We start from the raw sequence: 8,751 nt of genomic DNA on the forward strand, positions 1-8,751 counted from the left end.
ACACTTTGTGGAGACTAGCTGAATATGAGCCAACAATGTGATGTGGCTGCAAAAAAGGAAAATGCTATTTGGGGCTGAGTTAATAGAAGCATAGCTTCCAAATCCCGGAAAGTACTAGTTCCCCTCTACTCAGCACTGGTTAGGCCTCATCTGGAATCTGTGCACCACATTTTAAGAAGGATGCAGACAAACTGGAGAGGGTTCAGAGGAGGGCAACGAGGATGATCAGGGGACTGGAAACAAAGCCCTATGAAGAGAGACTGAAAGAACTGGGCATGTTTAGCCTTGAGAAGACTGAGGGGAGATATGATAGCGCTCTTCAAGTACTTGAAAGGTTGTCACAGAGAGGAAGGCCAGGATCTCTTCCCGATCATCCTGGAGTGCAGGACACAGAATAATGGGCTCAAGTTACAGGAAGCCAGATTCCGGCTGAACATCAGGAAAACCTTTCTGACCGTTAGAGCAATACGACAATGGAACCAATGACCTAGGGAGGTGGTGGTCTCTCCCACAGTGGAGATGAGGCTGGACAGCCACCTGTCAGGGATGCTCTGACTTGGATTCCTGCATTGAGCAGGGGGTTGGACTCAATGGTCTTGTAGGCCCCTTCCATTCTATCCTTCTATGATTCTATGACTCTGTGGTGTTTTTGCTGCAACAGACTAACATGCCTACAACTCCGGAAATTGTTTCCAAAAGGAGCAATTGTTGCTAGCTGGACAAGTAACAGCCTTGTGCTTATTAACAAAGGAAATAAATGGTTACCAATTTTCATTAAAATGTCATGTTTAACACTCCCTTTATCCAACTGGCTTTTCTGTATGGTCTTCTCAGCCAGTACCGTTTGCCGCTCTCTTGTCATACCAGCCATTTACAGTGCATTTAAAAGCTGTTTGTAATGTTTTTTCTAGCCTGGATACTACGAGCAGCTACAGTATCAGGTCTTGCATAACAAGTCCTTGTTGTCCTCATTAAATAGAAGTGTCTAGATCTAGACAAAAAGTCCACAGGGCAAATAGGACAAGCGCCATGGAAACCTCCAAGTAAACCAAGAATGGGCAGAAGGTAGATCTGGAGCTACTAGTAGATCTTTGGGTGATTTGCAGTAGATCAGCAAGGATTACTGAGTCCCAGTTGCTTAACATTAGCAGCAACATATTATACTGCCTAAATTATACCACTGAAATGAAGAAATCTTGGTGTAACCGGCAGTGGATTTTTGTGCAGAAGTACTATGAGACCCATTCAGTTCTGGTACTCAAAACAAATTCCTGGGCTAAGAATTCTTTCTTCTGCTGCTAGAGAAAACAAGAATTTATTAAGTTCTTTTGCTTCATCTATGTCTCCAGAAAAGAAAAACAACATTTCACACAAACATAATAGTAAAAAAATGAGCGACATAGATAAAGCATGTTAGTAGTATTTGTCCTCCACCCCTTTTGTTGTTGTTGCCTGATTGTTTTCAAACAATGGCATCACTCAAAATAAATCACCTCTACAAGGGTGAAGGAGCCACGGGCCCAGCTGGAAACCAAATTCTTTTATTCAAAGTGTAGGATCCAGTTGATAGATCCTGGGGTTCTAGTAAAAATTAGAGCCAGTCCCACAAGCATGAAGCCTACCCACCCCTTGATCCAACAAACTGAATCTTTTTATGCCTCCAGGGCCTGATCACCTCTCTCAGGCACAGCCCCTGCCTTGAGGAGTGAAAGGGCTTAGAACGGTAGGCCTCTGACTTGGAGCCTAGCACTCTTCCTTTCTGACAAGTTGTTCTACCCTCTTTGCCTGTATTGACAAGTCACATGGGAATGTAGATCCCTGGCATGGAGGAGATGGTTCCTTGGGGTGTGCAGGCTCCAGAGTCCCCATTCAAGGGTCCCTGGTTGAAAATCCCTGTAGCCAATGGGCTCTGGCTTAGACATAGTCACAATGTTGGGGCCTGGGCTGGTTTCCAGCACCTCTACCTCCAGTACCACTGGTCTGTAGGCTGGCCATTTATCACCAAAAAAAAAGGAAATGTGTCACCCCAAAAGCCCAAGACACACATTTGCATGTGCTAAGTTATACGTATAGATGCAATTTAGAAACAATTCTTATAATTTGAGTAAAAATATAGTACAGAAGATTGTAAGTAGGTGTCCTGCATGTCTGCCTATTCAGTCTGCTGCCTAAGCACTAACTGTTGATGGGCAACAGTTCTTATGGTTTTTTATCTTTACATCAGAATGGGACAAGACAGCCCTTCAAATAGAGGACACCTTCAAATAGAGGACCGTCCTCTGTAACAGAGAACAAACAGCCACCCTGCATGGTCTGAGAGATCCAGCCAGTCCCTCAGAGTTGGAATCAAAGCCCAGGCTGCTGCTCAGGGTGGGTCCCTGACAATAAGCAATAACGTTCCTGTTCTAGACTGAGTTCTGGCTCTTTGCAAAGCAAATACAGGGAGGTATACAATGGAATAGTCAACTTAGCAAGCAAATGGTCAAGCACACAGGTTTCAGTCCAGTGGGGTTCAGGCTAAAACAGGAACAGCCAAGATAGCAGGCAAAGGTCAGAGCACAGGCAAGCAGTTGGATACATGGGGTCAGGCTAGGGCAGGAGCAGTTGAGATAGCAGGCAGAGATCAAAACACAGTTAGGCAGTCAGATGCATTACACAGTCCAAAAGCAGGGTCAAAAAAACAACCCAAGGGTTGGTAGCACAGAGCATCAATTACAAGGCAAAATACCAAACACTAGAGCTAGCAGAGGCATTACTTCTAGCAGCTTTCAAGTTACCAGTGAGACTGGGTATAGCTAGAGCTACTAAAGCCCCACCCAGTGCTCAGCTGCTTGCCAGATGTCCTCCTCATGAGGAGAGTCCAGCTCATAAGTAGTCCTCTTCAGTAAGAAAGCCCTCCTTCACCTGGCCACCATCCTATAGTAGATCTTAAGGCACCAGAGTTCTCGGGGGCTAGGTGGTGGCCCAGCATCTCCCTCTGCCTCAGAAGCTGAGCTCTCTGCCTCGCTAGGAGGCAGATTCAAAGGAATCACTCCTGAGGGACTCAGACCATCTTGGCTAGTGCCAGGTCTCCTGAGGGGCCAATTCGCTCTGATGGCTCTGGCTCCTCCCCTGAAGACAATTCCATTGGCAGCATGACACCTAGGACCATGAAACCAGCACTAACAGGGAAACTCATCTCTTTGGACGTTTGGACGAAATCAATGGGCAGTGGATGCAGCTTAAAAGGAAGAAGAGGGGAAATCCCTGGTGCTAACTTACCTGCCCACCCTTTCCATACTTACATAACTCCTTCCTGAGGGCAATGAAGCAATTCTAAGCATTTGGGAAATCTCAGCAAAGAGTACAATCCAGAATCTTGTTGCCGCCACCACCTCTGCCACTACTTCACATGTCTACCAAAAGTGCTTGTAGGTTCTCTGTTCCAAACAACGCTTCCAGCACAGTGGACTGCAGTTCTTGTGTATGTGACTGATCTTAGCTAGGCTTATATACCATCTGTGCAATATTTTCATAGCACTTCCTCAAGTGGCCATTTTTGCCACATTGTATTTCACATCTGTGATGTAACTGCTTTGTTCTACACCTTATTTCCACATAGCTGTCAGCCCTTCACTAGATCTCCCCAGATTCAGTAGTGGTATATTATACCACAGGTGCCAATTCTTGCTTGTACCCTTCAGTATTATGGTTTCAAAGCTGGTAAAGGGTCAGTTAAAGAGTAAATAACCCATCTGGATATTTATAAAATGAATCAACTTGATGGAGCTGAAATCAATTTGCAAGTAATTTAAAAACAATGGTCCTTGAGCTGCAATCTTGACAATAGATTGCTACCTTTAGTATAAAGACATGTAACCAAAATACCAGAGGCCTTCCATCTATCAAAGGGTGCACGTTTGGACAAAATCAATGGGCAGTGGATGCAGCTTAAAAGGAAGAAGAGGGGAAATCCCTGGTGCTAACTTACCTGCCCACCCTTTCCATACTTACATAACTCCTTCCTGAGGGCAATGAAGCATTGTGGATGGTAGCCACTGATATGAGAAACAACCTGATCCAATATTTGGATGAAATGTAATCCGAGTTTCTTGTGCATCTAGTGCTTATGTTGACAATTCCTGGCTATAAAGATAATTGTGCAACTGAAATGCATCATAACAGCTTACAATGGGAAACCACCATCTGCCTAATGTAGTGTTTTGATAAAGGACAGATTTGTTAATCCTAGGGTTTTTTGCTTTGCTTTGGTGAATGAAGGAATCAGTGGAGGCTGGTCAGAACTCTAAAGGAGCTAATGTTTAGATAAGGAATTAGAACCAAGTAATCTGCAGCTTTGTGCTTGACAGGTTGCTAGGGGCACTGTAGGAGGCAGGCCTGGCCCTACCATTTGGCAGAGTGAGGCAGCCTTGGGCTGGCCCTAGTAGGAGGCAACACTGTGTGATAGCAGTGACATGACTTGGGGTGGCTTTGAATGTATTTCAGGGTACGGACTTGTTCAAATCCCACTTCCTTATTACTAATGTTGCGTCTGTGGCTCTGAATGAATAAGTAACTGCAAATAAACTGTCTTCAGCATCATTAAAAACTTTTAAATTGTGTGTGCATGTACGTAAATGAACCTACAATGCCAAAGCCGTGATCTTTGACTCGGTTACAAGTCTGTATGGTGCTCACACAAGCGGACATAAGACTGCACACTAAGGCTGCAGTCCTGTACAATTTACTTGGGAATAAGTCCCATTGAACTCAGTGGGGTTTATTTCTGAGTAGACATGTTAGGGTGGACTGTTATGGTCCAATTCACTAGGGGCCTTTCCTGCATGATTCTCATTCATTTCAGTGGGGTTTATGAAAGAGACATTCCAAGTGGATTGAACTCCACAAGGACAAAACAATACAACCTAAGAACGATCTGTGAGATGTAATCTCATTCAGCGTATAATTAATTCTAATACTTGCAGGAATGTACTGAAGAGAGTTCAGACCTTTTAGGCCAACCATTTATGAGGAAATATGCCAAATTCAGATAGCTTAGCATATGGCTAAGCTGAATTTTGAATGGAGATTTTAGCACAGATAGATGCAGTTATACAGCAAAATTGTGCGTATGCTTAGTAGCAAATAGTATATTCACATAGAATCTTATTCTCATGGCTATAGATGTCCTACTAGTGAATACAATAGCTGGCCATAGCTGGAAATAGAATGCTACTTTACACCTTTGTTTTCCTGGATCAGACTGTTCTGACAACATTCAGGCTGTGTTTGCTGTGGGAAAACTGCTTTTTCAGCAGAAGTAAACTGTTTTGACTGTAGAGAAAATATAATTTTTCCTCTGCAAGAAGTGAGAAACTATGCACATGCAGCAGTGAAAAAATCTTGTTTAAACCCAGTCTATATGGACATATGGCTCTCATGCCCTTAATGTATCCATGTTTTCCAAACTCTGCAAAAATTCCCAAGGAACAACAACAAAAAAGAAAATTAAAAAATGTAAACCAAATTATGCAAATTAACAATATTTATTCTGAATTTGATTTTTTTTGGTAGAGATTACACTAATAATGGTTTTGTTTACAAACATACAGGTTCTATTATTTTGATTAATGATACAAAATAAACTACAATCACATGCTTTTCACCCTCACTTAAATACTGCTACATACCATACACAGTAGCTTTAAATGTATCATTTACAAATGATCATTTTCATTATTAAAAAATGATCACCAAAACAAATCACACATACTTATAAATACATACACATAATGTTAACATATTTACTAGTACACTGAGTCCTACAAGAATGCAAGTCAAATGTTAACAAAGTCTGAAAATAGTGTTAAGTAGGGCAATACGTTCATAAAGCACATTAATAAGAGCAATATAATTATTAAACTATTATTAAAATCATTGTCCCTGGTTCAGTTTTTTTAGTTATAAATGGAAGATCTCATCTGGTGGGTTTTATATATGGTTAGCTGCCATTTATGTGGTAGTATTGACAAAGATTTGGAAAACCCTTTAACTGAATGGAGAAGGAATGTCGGCCTGACTTTTTAAGAAAAAAGATGTCAGTTATAAGAAAGTTAAAAGGACATATAATTTAAAACCTAACAAGTGAACTCCTTGTATGCCATAGTCAAACTGCTAAATCTGATATGTGGTCTTGTGAAAGTAACCTTTTTTGCATGCTTAAAGGTGACAATATACATGATATACCGCAAAGTAGATTGCACTAGACTTTCTAAGGAGACACTCACCTCAAATTTTGGGTGCAATCTTTGAAAACTAGGTTGCAATGTAAGCAAAATGATTTTTAGGCTTTACAGTTTTAGAGAAATGGAAGGATAGATAGAAATCTGGCTTCTTTCAAAGCAGAATACGTAAGTTGTTTCCTTCCACTACCTAAATTCTTAAATATATATACCCACTTCTTTCCTGCAACTGACACAGTGATTTTACAGTCAAGAGCAAGGATCGACAACTGTAGCCAGCACAACTCAGTGACTTAACATGAATATGTGTTTATTTTTTCAAACTGCTGTGAATATTTTTGAGCTAACCAAATGCAATTAGGTATTATTTTCATTTTGAATGCAGATAGTTTAGTTTTGCATTATGATGATTCTGTTAACAAGTCAGTTTTGGAACCCCTACCAAATGAAACAATTTTGTTAACAAGAGTCCAAAAAATGTTGTTGCATAGGTAAGGGATCTTTTGTGAAATATTTCATTCTACTATATGTTAAGAAACTGTTTTCTCACAATGGGAAATAACTACAACAAAATGTATTTTGTCCAGTATATAAATTGCTTTCTTTAACAAATTGCCTAGATATCTATTGCAATTGTAACTACATTCAACATACAAACTTGTGGAGGATTAGCTGACTGTACACAAAAATATTTAGCATCTCAGCCTCTCTACTGGTGTAACCTGTTTTTAATTTAATATAAACAGCAAAAAAATCTGTAAAAAAAGATAACAAGTATAACCAGGATGCTGCTTCACAACCATAATAAGCTGAGTGTATTTACAGAACAGGCACAATTTTATACATGCAATTCAGAAGCAAATGTAACACAAATATATATGTACAGCATAAAAAACACACACAGAGCTTCATTAAGTTACAAGTTACTGTTTTTCTTAACAATTATTGTACTAATTATTCACTGCATCAATGCAAAAGCGACGTGTATACTCAACATTAACTGACAATGGTCCTTATTCACAGGAACTAGAGCTTTGTTTGCCAAACGAAATTAGTGAAAAGAATAATTCTTAGGATAGTCTTTGAATATGTTACCTAAGTTTTTTTTCCCTTCTCTTGGTATTTGATTTCAGCTAGAAAATGATGTAATTCCTGAGATTACTTTACCATTTTTTCCTTTGCCACATTTTTACCAATTTTAATATTTTACTTCTGCATATCACAAATCAAAATACCACTGCAATTGTTGAGGAAGAAAATGCAAAAAAAAAAAGTACGATCTCCAAGAATCCCTGATTAAGGAGGTAGAATCTGTGGTCTTGATGAGCTTCAGTACAACTAAAGTATTGTGTCCATTTCACAAATAAATATGGTTTATCACTAGGCAGTGGATGGTCTTGTTTTGTGTCTACAACTGGATCACACTTAGGAACAGCGTTAAGGCACAGTTATCACAGGATGCAGATCAAGGCAGTAGCTAATATTCTAAGGCTGCAATCCCATACACAGATGTGGGAAGCCCCACTTTGCTCTTTCATTCACAACTATGAATGGGAGTTACTTCTTGTTAACTAGCTTCACAAGATTATCTCAAATAGTGGCTGTTGCAGAGATGATGGATTTAAGGAAGCAGTAACTATGGGTGCCAAGTTCATTGCTGGCTCCAAAGGAGAGGCCATAAAAAAAAAATTGTTAATTGGGTACCATCTAGTACATTGTGTCTAACACTTGCCACAGGTGAAATGTTGCTTTTAAATGTGTATACATTGAAAGGAGCAATGCCAGCTATTTTTTTTTTTTTACAGAAACATGCCAAGTGTTTGGCATGCCAAGAATACACTTTGTGTATTCATGAATTCTGTTATCTTTGAAGAAAAAAAGATTGATTACAGAAATGGAGCCTTTGGTTATGAGATAGTATTGCTCATTCATACAGCTAAGGTTGAATGTTTACTACATAAAACATTTAGTGCAGCAATCCTATGGGACTGCTGCCTGCTAGATGGAAGCCTCTGATATTGGAGGCTTCCGAGTATCCAGAGCCTATTGGGCTACTGCTGGCAGGGCAGGAAGAGTAACAGAGGGAATTTTTGCCTTTCCTCCTTCTTTTGTATTTTTTCTCTCTAGTTGGGCCTCTGAAGCTGTCTAGATAGGTTGTGCTGCTGAGGCTCAAGGTGGGGCTGGAGAGGCCACAGGATACAGTAGATCCTGGTTCTTCCCCTCCCCTCCCACTGGAAACCCCCCTCCTTCTGCCCTCTATAGGGTTATCCAAGGTTGCTTTTCTGACCTCAGGAAGCAGCTGCCTCAGTTCTTTCTGTGGCAGCTGAGAGGGGGTGGCGAAGGGATCGGAATGCACGATCCTCCTTCTGAAGTCGTAGCAGTGTCTACGGCTTCAGGAGGGGGACTCCAACGTATCTTATGGCCCCTGGGATGCTCTCCCAGGGCTTTTAGGACTGTTCTGGCTATCTTTTGAACAGTAGCACAACTGCCTCCAATAACAGAAGCAAAGTCAATGCTAATCCATGTACTT

The sequence above is a fragment of the Heloderma suspectum genome, chromosome 3 (genome assembly GCF_057233095.1).
Source record: "Heloderma suspectum isolate Gila_16-S chromosome 3, 16-S_ref, whole genome shotgun sequence".
Lineage (NCBI taxonomy): Eukaryota > Metazoa > Chordata > Lepidosauria > Squamata > Helodermatidae > Heloderma > Heloderma suspectum.